At 42.1% G+C, this 21,987-nt stretch overlaps 1 protein-coding gene and 1 pseudogene across 3 annotated transcripts in view; one reads left to right on the plus strand and one right to left on the minus strand.

The window, feature by feature from the left end:
- Positions 1–21,987, plus strand: part of CARF (calcium responsive transcription factor) — an 85,842-nt gene that overhangs the window by 10,977 nt on the left and 52,878 nt on the right. The gene's annotated exons all lie outside the window — the stretch shown is intronic.
- Positions 109–572, minus strand: LOC111547445 (annotated as a pseudogene). Its single transcript, XR_004229217.1, has one exon. The product of XR_004229217.1 is annotated as a 40S ribosomal protein S15a pseudogene (transcript).

The following is a 21,987-nucleotide window of genomic DNA, read 5'->3' on the forward strand; positions in this document are numbered from 1 at the left end:
TTTTCCTCTTTTTTCTTTACACTTCTCTTCTCGCTTCATTTCATTTTCCTCTTTTTTCTTTACACTTCTCTTCTCGCTTCATTTCATTTTCCTCTTTTTTCTTTTTTCTTTTTTTTTTTTTTTGTCCATGAGGCATTTTATTTGTAAATGTATGTATTACATCCCTAGAAAAAGAATCCCAGGATTTTCCCTCCTGTGTGTTTTCGTCTTGCTTCTTCATGGTCCATGATGCCAGCTGAGGTTGTCAGTACAATGAAACCAAACTGGCGGGATGGAAGCAGGTTATTCTGCCATTTTTCTAGATCTTTGAGTTGCACATCAAATCTGGGGCTGATCACTCCACACTTGTTTAGCCTGCCTGTAAGGTTCACAACAATTTTCCCAGCTCTGTGATCATCAATGATTTCAAATTCGCCAATGTAACCATGCTTCATCATCACAGTGAGAAACCGGATGATGACTTTGGAGCACGGCCTAATAAGCACCTGGCGTTTGCCTCTCTTTTCGGCATTGTTGATGCTCTTGAGAGCATCAGCCAGGACATTCATGCGCACCATTGTGGCTGCTGGGTGGCCTCAGCCTCCCAAACTCCCAGCGCGGCCCCAGCAACAAGAAGCTGCACGGCCCACCAGCCCCGATGTTGCCCGCCGCCTGGGGCCAAGGCGCAGCCTCAGCACTATAGGGAGATTCAGACGCTGTGGCCCGAACCGGAGTTACTGCCTAGGTAGGCAGTCGAAGGTTCCGGCTCCCGCCAGCGCTGCGGCCTGCACCCCATGAACCGGGATCCCCGGAGTGCAGAGTCCGGGGCGCCCGGGCATGGCTCTTCTCTATGCCTCTCCAGAAACCGGCAAGGCCACGATCATCGGCCAAGGAGGGGTCCAGCCTCCTCGCAGGACACTGAGACCGAACCTTAGATTGTAGGATTGCGCCGATCTCCTCTTTTTTCTTTACACTTCTCTTCTCGCTTCATTTCATTCATTTGATCTTCAGTCATTGATACTGTTTCTTCCAGTTGATCAAGTCGGTTACTGAAGCTTGTGCATTTGTCACATAATTCTCATGTCATGGTTTTTATCTCTATCAGTTAGTTTATGGCCTTCTCTGCATTGATTATTCTAGTTATCCGTTCTTCCATTCTTTTTTCAAGATTTTTGGTTTCTTTGCGCTGGGTACATAGTTCCTCCTTTAGCTCTGAGAAGTTTGATTGACCAAAGCCTTCTTCTCTCAACTTGTCAAAGTCATTCTCCATCCAACTTTGATCAGTTGCTGGCGATGAATTGAATTCCTTTGGAGGGAGAGATGCACTCTGATTTTTTGAATTTCCAGCTTTTCTACCCTGCTTTTTCCCCGTCTTTGTGGTTTTATCTTCCTTTGGTCTTTGATGATGGTGACGTACTGATGGGGTTTTGGCGTGGGTGTCCTTTCTGTTTGTTAGTTTTCCTTCTAACAGTCAGGACCCTCAGCTGCAGGTCTGTTGGAGTTTGCTTGAGGACCACTCCAGATGCTGTTTGCCTGGGTATCAGCAGCGGAGGCTGCAGAAGATAGAATATTGCTGAACAGTGAGTGTTGTTGTCTGATTCTTGCTCTGGAAACTTCGTTTCAGAGATGTGCCCAGCTGTGTGAGGTGTGAGGTGTCAGTCTGCACCTAGTGGGGTATGTCTCCCAGTTAGGCTACTCAGGGGTCAGGGACCCACTTGAGCATGCAGTCTGTCCATTCTCAGATCTCAGCCTCCGTGCTGGGAAACCCACTGCTCTCTTCAAAGCTGTCAGACAGGGTCATTTACCTCTGCCGAGGTTTCTGCTGCTTTTTGTTTAGCTATGCCCTGTCCCCAGAGGTGGAGTCTACAGAGACAGGCAGGCCTCGTTGAGCTGCGGTGGGCTCCACCCAGTTCGAGCTTCCTGGTGGCTTTGTTTACCTACTTAAGCCTCAGCAATGGCGGGCGCCCCTCCCTTAACCTTGCTGCTGCCTTGCAGTTAGATCTCAGACTGCTGTGCTAGCAATGAGGGAGGCTCCGTGGATGTTGGACCCTCTGGGCCAGGTGTGGGATATAATCTCCTGGTGTGCCGTTTGCTAAGACCCTTGGTAAAGTGCAGTATTAGGGTGGGAGTTACCTGATTTTCCAGGTGTTGTGTGTCTCAGTTTCCCTTGGCTGGGAAAAGGCATTCCCTTCTCCCTTGTGCTTCCCAGGTGAGGCAATGCCTCGCCCTGCTTCAGCTCTCGCTGGTTGGGCTGTACCAGCTGACCAGCACTGATTGTCTGGCACTCCCCAGTGAGATGAACCCAGTACCTCAGTTGAAAATGCAGAAATCACCCATCTTCTGTGTCACTCGCGCTGTGAGCTAGAGGCTGGAGCTGTTCCTATTCGGCCATCTTCAGAAAGAACATTTTATACCTAGTTATTTAATATTAATATCTTCATTTTGACAGGGCCGGGCATGGTGGCTCACGCCTGTAATCCCAGCACTTTGGGAGGCTGAGGCGGGTGGATCACGAGGTCAGGAGATCAAGACCATCCTGGCTAACAGCGTGAAACCCTCATACAAAAAAATTAGCCGGGCATGGTGGTGGGCACCTGTAGTCCCAGCTACTCTGTCTTTTTTTGTCTTTTTTTTTTTTTTTCCTTTTTGTGGAGAACGGGGTCTCGCTGTATTACCCAGGCAGGTCTCGAACTCCTGGGCTCAAGCTATCCTCCCGCCTCTGCCTCCCTGAGAGCTGGGATTACAGGTGTGAGCCACCGCGCCCGGCCAGTCCCAGCTACTCTGGAGGCTGAGGCAGGAGAATGGCGTGAACCTGGGAGGTGGAGCTTGCAGTGAGCTGAGATTGTGCCACTGCACTCCAGCTTGGGCGACAGAGCAAGACTCTGTCTCAAACAAACAAAAAAGTTTACTTTGACGGAGTTAATTGGCAGTTAGGAATAAAAATTTATAGCATATACCGGCATTCAGGATAGCTGGGAAAATCAGCTGTTTTAAGTCACTCTGCGGTTGTCAGGATTGAAGAAGATAAAGCAAATTGATGGAAGAAAGGAGGAAGGAAGAGGTAATACTTTTTACTGCATCCAAATTATTTTTTTAAAGTGTGTCTGTAACTTTAAAATGTACTTTTAGTCTCCATTTCAACAATAGCTTAGGTCAATTGTCATATTAAAACCCACTTTTCTGTATAGAAACTATTTTAATATTTTCTCAGTATAACCACAAAAAGCTTCTTTAACCCATAGATTTTCATTCCCAGAAGGCAGTAGAAAATATAGTTATGTTTATTCCATTGGCAAAATCCCAATATGGGCAAAATTCTGCAGTAGGTGGTTTGTGTTTGGCAGTCTTTCTCTGTCAACATACTCACCACCCCTTAACTAGTGTACTTACCTAAGGCAGTCACACTTCCCTCAGTCTTCACTGCAGCATTCTGTGCATGTTAGCATTCTGTGCATCTTAGAATCCCTCTACGTTCTTTGAGTCTCACCTGTACTTGCTTTCTCACCTCCAAGTAAAGCTTTTCACTCTCTCAGGGTAGCTCTTTTTAACTCATTTTAAAGGAAGAAATCTATCCTTACATAAATTTATACAAATGTGTTAATAGCTGATGTTCTCTCCAGAGTTTTTTTCTTTTTAAGAAAAAGGGCTTATTGATGTCAATGAAAATTTTACTGATGAAATTTCAGAATGAGTGAGCAAAAGTAAATAAAGTAAAAAAAAAAAAAAAAAAAAAATTAGGCTAGTAAAGGGTAACTTGCAGTGGGATCAGAGTACCTGTCAGGAAACTGGGAATATTTGGAATTCTTACCCCTAAGCTATTGGCACTTTTACAACTTCTTCCTAAACTCCACTTCTCAATCTGTTCTACCTAATGTTTTTTCAGAGTGGCTACAATGCCTGCATAGTTACAGCTCTAGTTTTTGGATGGTGTCAGAGATAGAGCTTTTTGTATGTTAGGGTACTGCTTCTAATTAAATTTCAACCAGCAAAAGTTGCAAACAAAAAGGAACAAATAATTTCTTTTAACATCTTTAATTTGTTAACCTATCCAGAAAAAGATTTAAAGCTATGGATTTTTGACTAATAAAGGCAGAAGGGAGCTTTGTTTATTGCCTTGAAAAAGCTCCTATTGTAATAATAGAATACGGGCTTTGAAATAAACACATGTAGGTTTGAGTTTTTGCTTAGCCACTCAGCATATTTGTAATCTTGGGAAAGTTACTTATTCACCTATCCTATATGTACATTGGAACAAGTAACTGAATCACAGCGTCGTTGAAAGGGTTGAATAAAATTATATAGGTGAAACTCTTAGCGTAGTACCTTACTATGGTAAATGCTCAATAAATGATAACCTTGTAATTTTGAGCAATGAACCTCATCTTCTTTTTCTATAAAATGGTGATAATAATAGGTCCTATATCACAGAATAGTAGAGTGATTGTTGATGATTCTAGCTAATAATTATTTAGGATAGTTGAAATTCAATACATTTTATTTTGTAACTATGACAATTAAATTCATAATCTTAATTGATCTATCATAATAGTGCTTATATTTTAAAAGTCAAAGAGCTCTCAGAAATATTAAGAAATTTTTTTTATCTTGATGTCATCACGTTTAGACAGTGAATATTCAGTTTACTTTAGAAAATTAAGCCAGGTGTAGTGGCTCACACCTGTAATCTCAGCACTTTGGGAAGCTAAGGCGAGCAGATCACTCAAGGCCAGGAATTCCAGACCAGCCTGGCCAATGTTGTGAAACTCGTTCTGTAGTAAAAATAAAAAAATTAACTGGGCATGGTGGCGCATGCCTGTAATCCCACCTACTCAGATGGCTGAGGCACGAGAATCACTTGAACCTGGGAGGCGAAAGTTGCAGCGAGCCAAGATCGTGCCACTGTACTCCAGCCTGGGCAGCAGAGCGAAACTCTGTCCCCAAAAAAAAAAAAAAAAAAAATTCTGGGTGCAGTGCCTCACACCCATAATCTCAGCACTATGGGAGTTCAAGGTAGGTGGATCACCTGAGGTTGTGAGTTCAGGACCAGCCTGACCAACATGGAGAAACTCAGTCTCTACTAAAAATATAAAATTAGCCGGGCGTGGTGCCACCTGCCTGTAATCCCAGCTATTCAGGAGGCTGAGGCAGGAGAATTGCTTGAACCTGAGAGGTGGAGGGTGCAGTGAGCCAAGATCGCGCCATTGCACTCCAGCCTGGGCAACGAGTGAAACTCCGCCTCAAAAAAAAAAAGAAAGAAAAAGAAAAACTGTATTTAAATCGTGTTCTTGACAATTTATTTTAGAATAGTAAATTGTATTCCTAATAGGAAAAAAGCAAGAAAAAAGATAAATTTTTTAAAAGTTATATTCCTAATAGGTATTTCATTTTTAATGAGCCCCTCAGTAGGACCTTATTTGCAGTTGAATTTAACTTTGTAAAAAGTTTCCTGTTTTAATAGAGTTCTTTTGTATTTCTGTTCAGTGCACATTGGAAGTCAGTCAGTAAATAATAGTTAAATGAATTTTAAAAATCAGGATAATCAACTCTTAGAAACAAAAAATCTTAGTATTATTATTATATTTTTTGAGATGGAGTCTCGCTCTGTCGCCCAGGCTGGATTTCAGTGGTGCAGTCTTGGCTCACTGCAAGCTCCGCCTCCCAGGTTCACGCCATTCTCCTGCCTCAGCCTCCCAAGTAGCTGGGATTACAGGTGCCCACCACCACACCTGGCTAATTTTTTCTTTTTTTGTATTTTTAGTAGAGACGGGGTTTCACCGTATTAGCCAGGATGGTTTCGATCTCCTGATATCGTGATCTGCTCGCCTCAGCCTACCGAAGTGTTGGGATTACAGGCGTGAGCCACTGCGCCCAGCCGATCCCATGTTCTTTTGTTTTGTTTTGAGAGGGTCTTACTCTGTCACCCAGGCTGGAGTGCAGTGATGTGATCAGAGCTCACTGCAGCCTTGAACTCCTGGGCTCAAGTGATCCTCTCACCTCAGCCCTCTGAGTAAGTAGCTAGGACTGCAGGCACAAGACATCACACCTGGCTAAATTTTTTTGGTTTTTGTAGAGACATAGTCTTGCTTTGTTGCCCAGGCTGGTCATGAACTCCTCCCCTCAAGTGATCTTCCTGCCTTGGCCTCCCAAATCACCAGAATTACAGGCGTGAGCCACTGTATCTAGCTCCCATGCTGTTTGTCTACTATATTTATGAGATATTTGTGGATTTTAAAAGTTAGACAATAATGTTGAAATAGAGCTTTTTAGTCATCTAAAAATGTAAGTTTTTCAATGTTTTTCAAAGACAGTACAAAAAAATTTTTTTCAATGTTTTTCAAAGACAGTATAGAAAAAGCGATGTTTTTCAAAGACAGTATAGAGAAAAGTATATTTAGAATCTCACACTAAGCCCAGAGAAGTTTTGATAGTATCAGTTAGATAACTGGAATTTGTTTTTTTCTTTCTGCGGGTTGCCCAGTCTGTTCTTGAACTCAAGCAATCCTCCTGCCTTGGCCTTATGTACACATTTTTGTGGGATATAAATTTCCAGCTCCATTGGGTAAATACGTAGTAGTGCACTTTCTAGGTTGTATGGTAAGCCTATGTTTTAGCTTTGTAAGAAACTGCCAAACTATCTCCTAAGGTGGCTATACCATTTTCCATTCCCAGCAACAACAAATGAGACTTCCTGCTGTTCTGCATCCTTGTCAGCATTTGATATCGTCAGTTGTTTTATTTTAGGTATTCTAATAGGTGTTTGTGATACCTAAGTTTTCATTTCATTTGCAATTCTCCTATGACATATGATGTTAAGCATGTTTTCATATGTTCATTTACCATCTTTGCCTTCTTTGGTGAAGTGTATCTTTTCAACATTTTTAAAACTGGGTTCTTATTGTTGAGTTTTAAAAGTTCTTTGTATGGCTGGGCTCATTGGCTCACACCTGTAATTCCAGCACTTTGGGATGCTGAGGCAGGCGGATTGCGAGATCAGGAGTTCGAGACCAGCCTGACCAACATGGTGAAACCCCATCTCTACTAAAAATACAAAAAAAAAAAAAAAAAAAATTAGCCGGGCGTGGTGGCACACACCTGTAATTCCAGCTACTCAGGAGGCTGAGTCAGGAGAATCACTTGAACCCAGGAGGTGGAGGTTACAGTGAGTCAAGATCCCGCCTCTTCACTCCAGCCTGGGCAACAGAGCAAGACTCCATCTCAAAAAAACAAAAAAACAAAAAAAGTTATTTTTGTATTTGGGATACAAAGCCTTTATCAGAATGTATTTTGCAAATATTTTCTCCCAGTTTGTAGTTCATCTTCTCATTCATTTGACATTGTCTTTTCTAGAGAGCAGAAGTTTTTTATTTTTATTTTTTGAGACAGAGTTTTACTCTTGTCGCCCAGGCTGGAGTGCAGTGGTGCATGACTTGTTTTTCTAAGACCACCAGAGCGAGCACAAAAGAACCAGCGAGTAGGCAAAGGTCAGGAGCAAAATTGCAAGTTTATTTTAGTAACCTAAGGTGTGGAGAAGAAGTCTGTCGGCCTCCGGCAAAGAAGGCCGGCAGAGTTCCCCCCCCAAGCTCTCGGACGGAGTTCCAACAGTCCCGACAGCAGTGGGAAACTGGGAAGTCCGCGTGGTTCAATGGCCGAGAGCGGCTTTTCTAGGAATGGGAGGGCAATAGGTGGGGCACGGGCGTGTCAGGGGCGTTCCGCAGGTGCGACCAGGTAAATCTTGGTCTCTTCGGATTGATGTCACCTGGCGCATGCCCAGTTGGTCTGCACCTTCCCGGGTCGCCGGCTGCATTTTCGTGGGCGCGGGAAAAGTTGGGAGGGGGGGATGAAGAACCCGGAAGTGCACCATCTTGCCTCCCTTCGTCCAAACAGTGCAGTCTCGGCTCACTGCAACCTCCATCTCCTGGGTTCAACTGATTCTCCTGCCTCAGCCTCCCGAGTAGCTGGGATTACAGGTGTACACCACCACGCCCAGCTACTTTTTGTATTTTTAGTAGAGACAGTGTTTCACCATTGTGACCAGGTTGGTCTTGAACTCCTGACTTCAGGTGATCCACCTGCCTCGGCCTCCCAAAGTGCTGGGATTACAGGCATGAGCCTCCGCGCCGAGCTGAGAGGAGAAGTTTTAAAAATACAATGTTAAAGACATGATCCATGAAAGAAATAATAAACTGGACTTCGTTAAAATTAGTGTTGTATTTAAAAAGTCATTACCATACCCAAAATCATCTAGGTTTTCTCCTCTGTTATCTTCTAGGAATTGTATAGTTTGTGTTTTACATTTAGTTACGTGATTCTTTTTCTTTTTTTTTTGAGACGGAGTCTTACTCTGTCTCAGGCTGGACTGCAATGGCGCAATCTCGGCTCACTGCAAGCTCTGCCTCCCAGGTTCACACCATTCTCCTGCCTCAGCCTCCTGAGTAGCTGGGACTACAGGCTCCTGCCACCATGTCTGGCTAATTTTTTCTTGTATTTTAGTAGAGATGGGGCTTCACGTGTTAGCCAGGATGGTCTCGATCTCCTGACCTTGTGATCTGCCTGCCTCAGCCTCCCAAAGTGCTGGGATTACAGGTGTGAGCCACCGTGCCTGGCCTATATGATTCTTTTTGAGTTAATTTTTTAAGCGTGTAAGGTTTGTGTGTACATTCATTTTTTTGCATGTAGATGTCCATTATTCCAGCACCATTTGTTGAAAAGACTATCCTTTCTCCACTGAGTTGCTTTTATTCTTTTGTTAAAGATCAGTTGACTGTGCAGATCTATACCTAGTCTCTTTATTCTGTTCTTTTAATCTATTGGCCTGTTCTTTTGTTTGTTTGTTTTTGTTTTGACAGTATCATGTTGTCTTTTTTTTTTTTCTTTGAGATGGAGTCTTGCACTGTTGCCCAGGCTGGAGTGCAGTGACGTGATCTTGGCTCACTGCAACCTCTGCATCCTGGGTTCAAGCAGTTCCCATGCCTCAGCCTCCCAAGTATCTGGGACTACAGGCGTGCACAACCACGCCCAGCTAATTTTTGTATTTTTAGTAGAGATAGGGTTTCACCATGTTGACCAGGCTGGTCTCAAAATCCTGACCTCAGGTGATCCACCTGCCTCAGCCTTCCAAAGTTCTGAGATTACAGGCATGAGCCACCATGCCCCTCCAGTATCATGTTGTCTTGAATAGATTATCATAGGTTTACAGTAAGTCAGGTCTTGAAATTGGGTTGCATTAGTTCTCCAACTTTGTTCTTCAGTAATGTACTGGTTATTCACTTAGGTCTTTTGCCTTTTCACATAAACTTTAAATCAGTTTTTTGATATGCACAATATAACTTGCTGTTTTCTTTTTCCCATTTTTAGAGATAAGGTCTTGCTGTGTCACCCAGCCTGGAGTGACTTGCTGTATTTTGTTTGGGATTTTATTGAATGTATAGATCAAGTTAGGAAAAATTGATGTCTTAAAAATATTGAGCCTCCTGGTCTATGAACATGGACTCTGCCTCCATTTATTTAGATATTTGATATTTTTCATCAGAATTTTATAGTTTTCCTCATACGTTTCCTTTGCTTATTTTATTAGATTCATATCTAAGTATCTCTCTCTCCTTCTCTCTGTCTCTCTCTGGTGCTAACATAAATAGTGCTGGGTTTTGTCTTGTTTTGTTTTTTTGAGATGGGGTCTCACTCTGTCACCCAGGCTGGAGTGCAGTGATGTGATCTCACCTCACTACAACCTCCACCTCCTGGGCTCAAGCAATCCTCCCACCTCAGCCTCCCAAGTAGCTGGGACTACATGCATATGCCATCACACCCAGCTAATTTTTGTATTTTTAGTAGAGACAGGGTTTTGCCATGTTGCCCAAGCTGGTCTCAAACTCCTTGGCTCAAGTAATCTGTCCACCTTGGCCTCCCAAAATGCTGGAATTTCAGGCATGAGCCCCTGGGCCTGGCTGGTATTATGCTTTTAAATTTCAAACTCTTAATTAATCATTCATTGCTGGGATACAGGAAAGTGATTGACTTTTGTGTATGAACCTTTTATCCTGCAACCTTGATACCTTGGTAGAATTGTTTATTAGTTCCAGGAGGTTTTTGTTTTTGTTTTTTGTCCTTTGGGATTTTCTACAAAGACAGTTACGTCATCTGCATATAAAGATAGTTTTATATCTTCTTCCCAGTCTGTATATCTTTTATTTTTTTTAGTTTTTTTTTGTTTGTTTGTTTTATTGCTTTACTAGGACTTTCAATAGTATGTTGAATAGGAGTGGTGAGAGGGGCCATCTTCACATTGTTCCCAATCTTAGGGGAAAAGTATCTAGTTTTTCACCATTAAGTATGATGCTAGTTGTAGGGTTTTTTTTAGTTGTGCTTTATCAAATTAACAGTCACCCCTTTACCTAGTTTGTTGAGAGTTTTTATCATGATTGGTGTTGGATTTCATCAAATGCCTTTTCCTTTTTTTTTTTTTAATTAAATAAATAGAGGCAGAGTCTTACTGTACTGCCCAGCCTAGTCTCTAACTCGTGGCCTCAAGTGATCCCACCTCAGCCTCCCAAAGTGTTGGGATTACAAGTGTGAGCCACCAGGCCTGGCCTGCTTTTTCTGTGTCTGTTGAAATGATCATACAGTTTCTGTTGATGTGATGCCTAATGTAATTCTAATGCGTTTTTATGTGATGGATTACATTAATTTATTTTCACGTATTGAATGAGCCCTGTGTACCTGTAATAAATCCTACTTGGTTGTAGTGTATGATTTTTTGGTACATTTTTAGACTTGATTTGCTAATATTTTATTGAAGATTTTTGTATTTATGTCATAAGAGATATTATTCTATAGTTTTCCTTTTTAAAAATATCTTGCCAGGCGTGGTGGCTCACGCTTGTAATCCCAGCACTTTGGGAAGCCTAGGCAGGTGGATCACCTGAGGTCAGGAATTCAAGACCAGCCTAGCCAACGTGTTGAAACCCCGTCTCTACTAAAAATACAAAATTAGCCAGGTGTTGTGGTGTGCGCCTGTAATCCCAGCTACTCACTCGGGAGTCTGAGAAGAGAGAATCGCTTGAACTCAGGAGGCAGAGGCGGCAGTGAGCCAAGATTGCGCCACTGCGCTCCAGCCTGTGCAAGACAAGACAAAACCCTGTCTCAGAAAAAAAGAAAAAGAAAAAGAAAAAAAAATCTTTATCTGGTTTTGGTATTAGGGTAATACTGGTCTCGTAGGATGAGTCAGGAAATGTTCCCTCTGCTTCTGTTTTAAGATGTTATCTATAGCATGCATATTTCTTCTTTAAATGTTTGGTAAAATTCACCAGTAAAACATCTGGGCCTATTGCTTTCTATTTTTGAAGGTTATCAATTATTGATTCAGTGTCTTTTATAGAAATTTGCATATTCAAATTATTTTATTGGCTTTAATTCACAGTAAGCTTGATTACTTTTTCTTTTTAACAGTTAAATATTCATGCTGATGGGACATACATCTCATTATACAGGACACTTTCTTTCTTTGTTGTTTTTTCTTTCCAGCTTTTAAGTTCAGGGAGTATGCGTGCAGGTTTGGTACACGGGTAAATTGCATGTTGTTGGGGTGTGATGTACCGATTATTTTGTCACTCAGATAGTGAGCATAGTACTTAATGGGCAGTTTTTTGATCCTCATCCTCCTCTCACCTTCCAACCTCAAGTAGAATCCAGTGGTCTGTTGTTCCCCATTTTGACACAGATGCTTTCTGAGGTTTATACTGTAAATATAGTCACAAAAATTTATTCTCATTTAGATAAATCTAGAGCTGTCTCCTGAAAGTGTGCCTTTGTTGCTACAAAAATGCTCTAGAATTCTTCGAGGGGCTATGATTGTTTTGAATATTAGGGAAATTTACAGTGGCAAATAATGTCACCAGCTTCATTCTGTCCAATACACTTTTCATTTAGTCTGAATACCTCTACTTTGAACCAAGTTCATGAAACTCTTGTTTTATTTAATTGAGATTTGAAATTTTGTATGTCCTACTCTTTTATAGTATCAGTAGAAAAGTATAATTTTGTTACCTGTTAGTGATCTAAGCTGAATTTTCCAAAGTTCTTTTTTTTTTTTTTCAATCTCGCTCTGTCGTCCAGGCTGGAGTGCAGTGGCGTGATCTCGGCTCACTGCAACCTCCATCTCCCAGGTTCAGGCTATTCTCCCACCTCAGCCTCGCAAGTAGCTGGGACTACCGGTGCGTGCCCCCATGCCCGGCTCATTTTTTGTATTTTTGGTGGAGACAGGGTTTCACCATGTTAGCGACGATGGTCTCGACCTCCTGACCTTGTGATCCGCCTGCCTCGGCCTTCCAAAGTGCTGGGATTACAAGAGTAAGCCATTGCACCTGGCCCAAAATTCTTTAATTCCAGAAAATTTTAGATCTATGTGAACACCTCAGTACATTGAAGAAATTTCTATTACCTTGCCATCAGACAGCTTTATATTAAATTAAATCTCTATATTCAGGTCAGTTTCTTTTGCATTTTCCATAATTGTGTTAGTTAATTAGCAAACATGAGTTCACTTAAAATGTTCACTTCCTCTGTGATATCATGAAATAAACTGGATTTTAAAAATTCAGATATAGTTATAAAATACACAGAATATAAATTTTATACATAGAGACTTTAAGTGTCTTGATCATCCTTGTATCTCCAGCACAGAAAACAGTATTTGTCACGTAGGTGTAGAGTAATAATTCATTTATTGAATGAATATCTGCTTATAAATACATATGCTTAGAAAAAATCTGGAAGAATATGCAGAAATGTTAATGACAGTGATTTCTGTAAAATTATAAGTGACTTTAACTTTCTGATGTTGCTACATTAACATATATTTGTTTTAATGACATAAATAATAAAACTTAAAAATTTATTGAAAATCGTTTTTTTCCTGAGATGGGGTCTCACTCTGTCACCTAGCCTGGAGTGCAGTGGCAGAATTATGGCTCACTGTAGCCTCAAACTCCTGAGCTCCACCAATCCTCCCACCTCAGCTTCCCAAGAAGCTATAGGGACTATAGGCACACACCACCATGCATGGCTGATTTTTTTTTTTTTTTTTTAATAGAGACAGAATCTCATTATATTGCCCAGGCTGATCTCAAACTCTTGCTTCAAGCCATTTTCCCACCTTGGCTTCCCGAAGTGCTAGAATTACATAGATTAGCCACCACTCCCAGCCCTTAAGAAATTTTTAATCTTTTGAGACAGGGTCTTGCCCTGTCATGATCATGGCTCACTGCAGCCTCAACCTCCTGGGCTTGGGCAATCCCCCCACCTCAGCTTCCTCAGTAGCTGGCACAGACACATGCCACCACAACCAGCTAATTTTTTAAAAATTTTTTGTAGAGATGGGGGGGGGTCTCACTATGTCACTCAGGTTGGTCTTGAACTCCTGGACTCAAGTGACCTGCCTGCCCCAGCCTGCCAAAGTGATGGGATTACAGGTGTGAGCTACCATCCCTGGCCTGGAACAAGAAAAGGATACCCACTCTCATCACTCATCTTTAACATAGTACTGGATGTCCTACTAGCCAGAGCAGTCAGACAAGAGAAAGAAATAAAGAGCATCTAGGCTAGTTGCTGTGGCTCATGCCTTTAATCCGAGCACTTTGGGAAGCCAGGGTGGGTGGATCACCTCAGGTCCAGAGTTCGAGACAAGCCTGGTCAATATGTCGAAACCTCGTCTCTTCTAATATTACAAAAAAATTAGCTGGTTGTGGTGTCAGGCTCCTGTAATCCTAGCTACTTGGGAGGCTGAGGCATGAGAATCACTTGAACCCGGTGGGTGAAAATTGCAGTGAGCTGAGATTAAGTTCGTACCACTGCACTCCAGCCTGGGTGACAGAGTGAGACTTTGTCTCAAAAAAGAAAAAAGAAATAAAAGAGCATCCCAGTTGGTAAAGAGGAAGTCAAACTGTCACTGTTTGCAGATGATATGATTGTTTACCAAGAAAACCCTAAAGACTCCTCCAGAAAGCTCCTAGGACTGATCAAAGAATTCAGCAAAGAAGGCCAGGTGAGGTGGCTCACGCCTGTAATCCCAGCACTTTGGGAGGCTGAGGTGGGCAGATCACCTGAGGTCAAGAGTTCGAGACCAGCCTGACCAACATGGTGAAACCCCGTCTCTACTAAAAATACAAAATTAGTCAGGTGTGGTGGGGCATGCCTGTAATCCCAGCTACTCAGGAGGCTGAGGCAGGAGAATCATGAACCTGGGAGGCAGAGGTTGCCATGAGTCGAGATCATGGCCGTTGCACTCCAGCCTGGGCAAAAGAGTGAAACTCCATCTCAAAAAACAAAAAATAAAGAATTCAGCAAAGTTTCTGGATACAAAATTAATGTACATAATTAATTTTGTATAGTAGCTCTCCTTTACACCAACAGCAGCCAAGCTGAGAATGAAATCAAGAACTCAACGCCTGTTACAATAGCTGCAAAAAAAGTAGAATACTTAGGAATATACCTAACCAAGGAGGTAAAACACCTCTGCAAGGAAAACTACAAAACACTGCTGAAAGAAATCATAGACAACATATACAAATGGAAACATATCCCACATTCATGGATGGGTAGAATCAGTATTGTGAAAATGACCATACTGCCAAAAGCAGTTTAGAAATTCAGTGCAATTCCCATCAAAATACCACCATCATTCTTCATATAATTAGAAAAAAAATCCTAAAATTCATATGGAACTAAAGAAAGAGCCTGCATAGCCAAAGCAAGACAAAGCAAAAAGAACAAATCTGGAGGCATTACATTACCTGATTTCAAATTATACTTTAAGGCTGTACTCACCAAAACGGTATGGTACTGGTATAAAAATAGGTATATAGACCAGTGGAACAGAATAGAGAACCCAGAAATAAAACCAAATACGTACAGCCAGCTGATTTTTGACAAAGCAAACAAAACCTTCAAGTGGTGAAATGACACCCTGTTCAACAGATAGTGCTGGGATAATTGACTAGCCACATGTAAGAGAATGAAACTGGATCCTCATCTTTCACCTTATGTCAAAATCGACTCAAGATGGATTAATGACTTAAATCTAATGTGATTTTAATTTTTGTTTCCCTAATGACTAATGCTGATCGTCTTTTTGTGTGCTTACTTGCTAGCTATATATCTTCTTTAGTGAAGCTGTATGTTCAAACATCTTGCCAATTTTTTTAGTTGAGTTGTCTTATTGAGTTGTAAAAGATTTTTAGAGTTTGGATATAAGGCCTTTGTCGGGTATATGTTTTGCAAATATTTTTTCCCATCTGTAATGAGAACACATTTTAAATTTTGACAGAGTCCAATTTGTAGACTTTTTTCTTTTATATTTTGTGCCGTTTGTTTCATGTTTAATATATCATTGCCAAGTCCAAGGGTACAAAGATTTTTCTCATGTGTTTTCTTCTAGAAGTTTTATCATTTGATAGTCTGTGATCCATTTCAAGTTGATTTTCTATCTGGTGTGAGATAAGGGTCAAGGTTTATTGTTTTACATATGGCTATTTAATTGTTTCAGCACCATTAGTTAAAAAGTGTCTTTTTTCTCTTGATGTATTGATATATTTGTCAAAAAGCAATTGACTCCCACCTAGAAATAGCTTCTCAGCTCCGTCTTAAATCTGTCCAGTTCAGCCTTGCCTCGACTCTGTCCTCCACCATATCTATCAGGGTGACCCAGAAGTCCTACAAGGTATCCACCTCTGGTCCCTAGGCGCTTGGCAGCTGCTTATACAAGAGTGGGCCAGGTGTCTGCATCAACTCCTAGAGCTTCTCCTGGATGGGCAATAGCAGCAGCTTCCGAGGTGGCCTGGACACTGGCATGGGTCTCGGGAGGCTATGCCAGGGCTGGTGGTATGGGGGAGCATCACAGGTGCCACAATGACCCAGAGCCTGCCAAGTCCCCTTAAGCTGAATGTGCGCACCAACATCCAGGCTGTATGCACTTAAGGAGAAATTGCAGATCAGGACCCTCAACAAGTTTGCCCCCTTCATTGACAAGGTGCCCTTCCATTAACCAGCATTTGGCTGTTCCCTTCCCTCCCCTACCCTTCCCCACCTCTAGTAACCACTATTCTACTCCCTACTTCTATGAAATCAACCTTTTAACTTTCCACGAGTGAGAACATGCAGTGTTTGTCTTTCTGTGCCTGGCTTATTTCTCGAACATAATGTCCTCTAAGCCCATCTATATTGCTGTGAATGACAGAATTTCATTCTTTTTTATAGCTAAATAGTATTCTACTGTGCATATATACCACATTTTCTTTATCAGTTTATCTGTTTATGGACACTTAGGTTGATTCCCTATCTTGACCATTGTGGGATAATGATGTAATAAACATGGGAGTGCAGCTTTCTCCTTGACTTACTGATTTCCTTTCCTTTGAATATTTACCCATTAGTGGAATTGCTGGATCATATGGTAGTCTATTTTTAGTTTTTTGAGTAATCTCTATACTGTTTTTCATATGGCTATACTAATTTACACCAACAATGTATGAGTTCCCTTTTCTCCAAATCCTTGCCAGCATTTGTTATTTTTTCTTTTTGATAATAGCAATTCTAACCAAGGTGAGATGATAGCTCATTGTGATTTTGATTTGTATTTACCTGATTCTTAGAGATTTTTAAAAAATATATATACCCATTGACCATTTGTATGTCTTCTTCATGAGACAGGGTCTCATTCTATCGCCCAGGCTGGAGTGCAGCAACTCAATCTCGGCTCACTGCAGCCTCAGTCTCCCAGGCTTAGGTGTGAGCAGCTAGGACCACAGGTCCATGCCACCACCCCCGGTTAATTTTTTTGTGTTTTTGTAGAGACAGGTTTCACCATGTTGTCTAGGCTGGTATCAAACTCCTGGCCTCAGGCAGTCCTCCAGCCTCAGCTTCCCAAAATGCGAGGATTACAGGTGTGAACCACCATGCCTGACCTGTATATCTTCTTTTGAGAGATGTCTGTTCAGCTCATTTGTCCATTTTTAGATGAAATTATTTATTTATTAATCCCTTGTTGAATAGTTTGCAAATATTTTCTTCCACTCTGCAGGTTGTCTCTTCACTGTGTTGCTTGTTTAGTTTGCTGTACAAAAGCTTTTTAGTTTGATACAAATCCATTTGTCTATTTTTGCTTTTGAGGTCTTAGCCATAAAATCTTTGCCTAGACCAATGTCCTGAAGTGTTACTCTTGTGTTTTCTTCTAGTAGTTTTATAGTTCCAGGTGTCGCCATTTAAGTCTTTAATCCATTTTTAGTTGGTTTTTATATATGGTGAGAGCTAGGGGTCTACTTTCATTTTACTACATGTTTTCCCCGGACCTTTTATCAAAGAGACTGTCTCTTCCCCAGTGAATATTCTTGGTGCCTGTGCTGAAAATCAGTTGGCTGTAAGTGCGTAGATTTTTTGTTTTGTTTTGTTTTCTATTCTCTACCATTGGTGTGTCTGTTTTTATGCCAGTACTGTGATGTTTTGGTTATATAGCTTTGTAATATATTTTGAAGCCAGATAGTGTGATGCTTCCAGCTTTGTTCTTTTTGCTTAGGATTGCTTTGGCTAGTCAAGGTCTTTTGTGGTTCCATACAAATTTTAAGGTTTTTTTTTTTTTTCTTCTTCTATTTCTGTGAAGACTATCATTGGGATTTCAGGGTTTTGTTGTTGTTGCTGCTGTTTTGTTTTTTAAGAGATAGGGTCTTGCTGCATTGCCCAGACTGGCCTTGGACTCCTGGGCTCAAGCAATCCTCCTGCCTCAGCCTTCTGAGTAGCTGGGACCTTAGGTGTGGGCCATTGTACCCAGCTCATTGGTATTTTTTAAGGATTGCAGTGAATCTGTAGATTGCCTTTGGTAATATGGTCATTTTTACAATATTAATTATTCCAGTCCATAAATGTGATTTCTTTCCATTTTTTGTGTGTGTTCTACAATTTATTTCATTCAATGTGTGTGGGGTTTTGTTTTGTTTTGAGACAGGGACTCAATCTGTCGCCCAGCCTGGAGTGCAGTGGCTCGATCTCGGCTAATTCCAACTTCTGCCTCCTGGACTCAAGCGATTCTCATGCCTTAGCCTCCTGAATAGCTGGGATTATAGTTGTGCATCACCATGCCTGCCTAATTTTTGTATTTTTAGTAGACACAGAGTTTCACCATATTGGCCAGGCTGGTCTCAACTCCTGACCCCAAGTCATCGGCCTGCCTCAGCTTTCCAAAGTGCTGGGATTACAGGCCTGAGCCACCACACCTGGCCTCATTAAGTGTTTTGCAGTATTTAATGGTATCCCATAATTCTTATAGACTTTCTTTGTTCATTTTCATCGTTATTTCCTTCTTTTCTCTCTCTGGGTAATTTCAAATGACCTATGTCCAAGTTCAGAAATTCTCTCTGCTTGATCACGTCTGCTATTGAAGGTCTCTATGGTATTTATTTCATTCATTGAGTTCTTTAGCAGCAGGATTTTTGTTTTGTTCTTTTTATTATTTATATCTCTTTGTTGAATTTCTTGTTCATATTGTGAGTTGTTTTCCTGATTTCATTGAATTATCTATTTGTATTTTCTTGTTTCTTGTTAAGTTTAAGATCATTGTTTTAAAAAATTTTTGGCAACTCGTTGACTTTCTTATCATTGGAATTTGTTACTAGATTCCCTTGGAATTTGTTACTAGATATCATTGGAATTTGTTACTGATTGTCCCTTGATCAACACAGGTTTAAACTGCACAGGTCCTGTACTCCGATTTTCTTCAGTCTCTACCACCCCTGAGACAATGGGACCAACCCCTCCTCTTCTTCCTCTCCCTTAGCCTATTCAACTTACATTTATATGATGAGGATGAATACCTTTATGATGATCTACTTCCCCTTGATGAATAATAAATGACTTTCTTTCTTTTCTTTTTTTTTTTTTTTTTTTTTTTGCGACGGAGTTTCACTCTTGTTGCCCAGGCTAGAGTGCAATGGTGTAATCTCGGCTCACCACAACCTCCGCCCCCCAGATTCAAGTGATTCTCCTGCCTCAGCTTCCTGAGTAGCTAGGATTACAGGCATGTGCCACCACGCCTGGCTAATTTCATATTTTTAGTAGAGACGGGCTTTCTCCATGTTGACCAGGCTGGTCTCAAACTCTCGACCTTAGGTGATCCGCCTGCCTCGGCCTCCCAAAATCCTGTGATTACAGGCATGAGCCACTGCGCCTGTCCATGACTTTCTTAATAAACTTTTATTTAGCTAACTTTATTGTAAGAATACAGTGTATAATACTGTACATATAATACATATATAATACATATAACATAAAACTATATGTTAATTGACTCTTTATGTTATTGGTAAGGCTTCCAGCCAATAGTAAGCTATTAGTAGTTAAGCCTTTGGAGAGTCAAAAGTTATACACGCATCTTTGACCATGTGAACAGTTGGTACCCCAATTCCTGTGTTGTTCGGGGGTCAGCTGTATTATGTTCCTTTGGTAGTGTCATACTTCCTTGTGTTTCTGTGTCAATATCTGTGTATTTGGTGGAACAATTGCCTTTTCTAAACTTTCTGGAGTAACTTTGTAGAGAAAGACTCTCACCTGCAGTTGGGTTTTATCGTGCCAGTCAGGAAGGGTGTAGTGTCTGTTTGTGGATAGGTGCAGTGGTATAGTTTCCATGCAGCTTCTTCAGCTGCATTCAACGTCAGCAATAACTGGGTGCTCAGTGACCTAGTCTGTAGAAGTTTGTGGCAGTGACAGTGGCAGCATAGGTTGTTAATGTCCTTGGTGTCAAAGGCTTTTGGAGTACTCCTATCCTAATTTTCTCCCCAAAGGGAAGACTTAACCAAGGTGTGAGGTCTGACACAGTCTACAAGTAGCTACAGTAGCGCTGGGTTCTAGGCACAGGGTCTGTATTAGTCTGTTCTTGCACTGATACAAACAAATACTTGAGACTGGGTAATTTATAAAGAAAAGAGGTTTAATTGGTTCATGGTTCTACAGGCTGTACAGGAAGCATTGTGGCTTCTTCTTCTGGGGAGGCCTCAGGAAGCTTCCAATCATGGTGGAAGGCAAAGGGGGAACCAGCATTTCACATGGCAGGAGCAGGAGGAAGAGAAAGAGTGGGGAAGTGCCACACACTTTTAAACAACCAGATCTCACTATCTCAAAGAGAGCTCTGGGCAGATGACGTTAAACCATGAGAAACCCCCACCATGATCCAATCACCTCCCACCAGACCCCACCTCCAACATTAGGGATTACAATTGAACGTTAGATTTGAGTAGGGACACAGATCCAGACCATATCAGGGTTTCACAAACCTATTATGGCACCTGAGTTTTGGGGTACAGGTTAGCACTCTGTGGCAGAGTTGGATGTAGGTAGACCACAGAGCTAGGATCTGTGACTCTCAGATACCCTCTAGCAGCTCAGGCCGAGAGAGCCAGGTTGTAGCTGTGATTCTACCTCTGAGGGGCAGGGCACAGAACTGGCCCAACCCTAAAGAGAATGGAGAGGGTACCCTGGAGGTTTGGGAGCAGGGTATAGCTCCAGTTTGGGAACATGAGCCAGCAGGGCTCGGTGGTAACTCGAGTCCCTGGGGGATAAAGCACCATTTAGTAGTAACTATAGTCCCTGGGATAGTGGAACTTGGCAGTATCTCAGACTCTGTGAGGCCAGTTGCAGCAGCAGCAGCAATAGCAGCAAGTGCCCCAGAAAGGTGGAGTACAGCTGTTGTTTAGGCCCTGGGAGTGTAGGGAACAGCATAGCAATGACTGCACTCCCTATGGAGAAGGGTGTTTTAGCAGCTGACTCTAGGGGGCTAGTCCAGCTCTAGAGAGGATGACTACTAGAGGAGTTTGGTCTGTAGGGCAGAGTGTCTCAGCTCAACCACTGCTCTGTTTCCCTAGGACACAGGATACTATGTCAGCTCAGCCCTGGGATGGGCAGCTGCTCAACTTGGCCACAGCACCAGTTCTCCAGGGCCCCATGTGCTGCTTCAGCTTAAGCCTGAGGGGCATGACGGTTCCAGGAGGCCCAGGCATCATTTCCTGGAATGTGGGTAGTTGCTTCACCTTATGCACTGGAGAGGCATGACTGCTCTGAGCAGCTAAGGTACTGTTTCCGTGGGAGGCAGGATACTGCTTCAGCTCTGGGCTGAGGGGGTGATAGGAGGGATAGGTGGGGTGGCTCCATCCCTGCTTCCCCCTACCCCGTACGAGGGTATAACAGCTGTTCACAGCTCAACTTGGGGATGTAGGGCCACTGCTAGGGTGGTTCAGTCTTGGCTTAGTCTCAGGGGTAAAGGGGAACTGTGGCTGCTCAGCCCCGGAGCAAGACACACTCCAGCCATAGTTCTGATTCCAAGATGACATAGCACAGTAGCTACATAAACTACAGTGCTTGGGACACAGTGTCGGTTTCTTCTGACGGGGCAGCACAGCAGTGTGGATTCCAGAGAGCTTCCTCAGCTGGGCTTGGTGTCTGTGAAGACTGCAGGGAACCTCAGTGGTGAGGTCTCTTAGTAGGGTTGGTTACTGGAATCCTCTTGCTTCCCTCCTTGCTGCAGGGAGTTCTTCTTGGTTCCTAGCTCTTCCCAGTTGGGGGATTGGGTGGTGGAGGCCGGATGCTTCCTTCTATTCTCTATGTGGCCATCCTGAGTTTCTGTGCTCATCAATGCTCTCCCTCATTTATTTTTGTTAAAATGTAGTTGTTTATTCATTATTTTGATTGTCTTTGTGAGGGAGATGAATGCTAGGGACTTCTAGTGGGCCATCTTGCTGATGTAACCTGACTACAATATATTGCTATTAACTGTAGTCACTATGAACTTATTCCTCCTAATTGAAATTTTGTATCCTTTGACCACAGTCTTCTTTTCTTTTGTTTTTTTTTTTTTTTAATTTACACACCACTATACAAACAGGGAACACAGCTTTCTTTTCTAATATGAGGGTGTAAAGCAGGAGTGTCCAATCTTTTGACTTCCCTGGGCTACATTGGAAAAAGATGAATTGTCTT

Source organism: Piliocolobus tephrosceles, chromosome 11 (assembly GCF_002776525.5).
Source record: "Piliocolobus tephrosceles isolate RC106 chromosome 11, ASM277652v3, whole genome shotgun sequence".
Lineage (NCBI taxonomy): Eukaryota > Metazoa > Chordata > Mammalia > Primates > Cercopithecidae > Piliocolobus > Piliocolobus tephrosceles.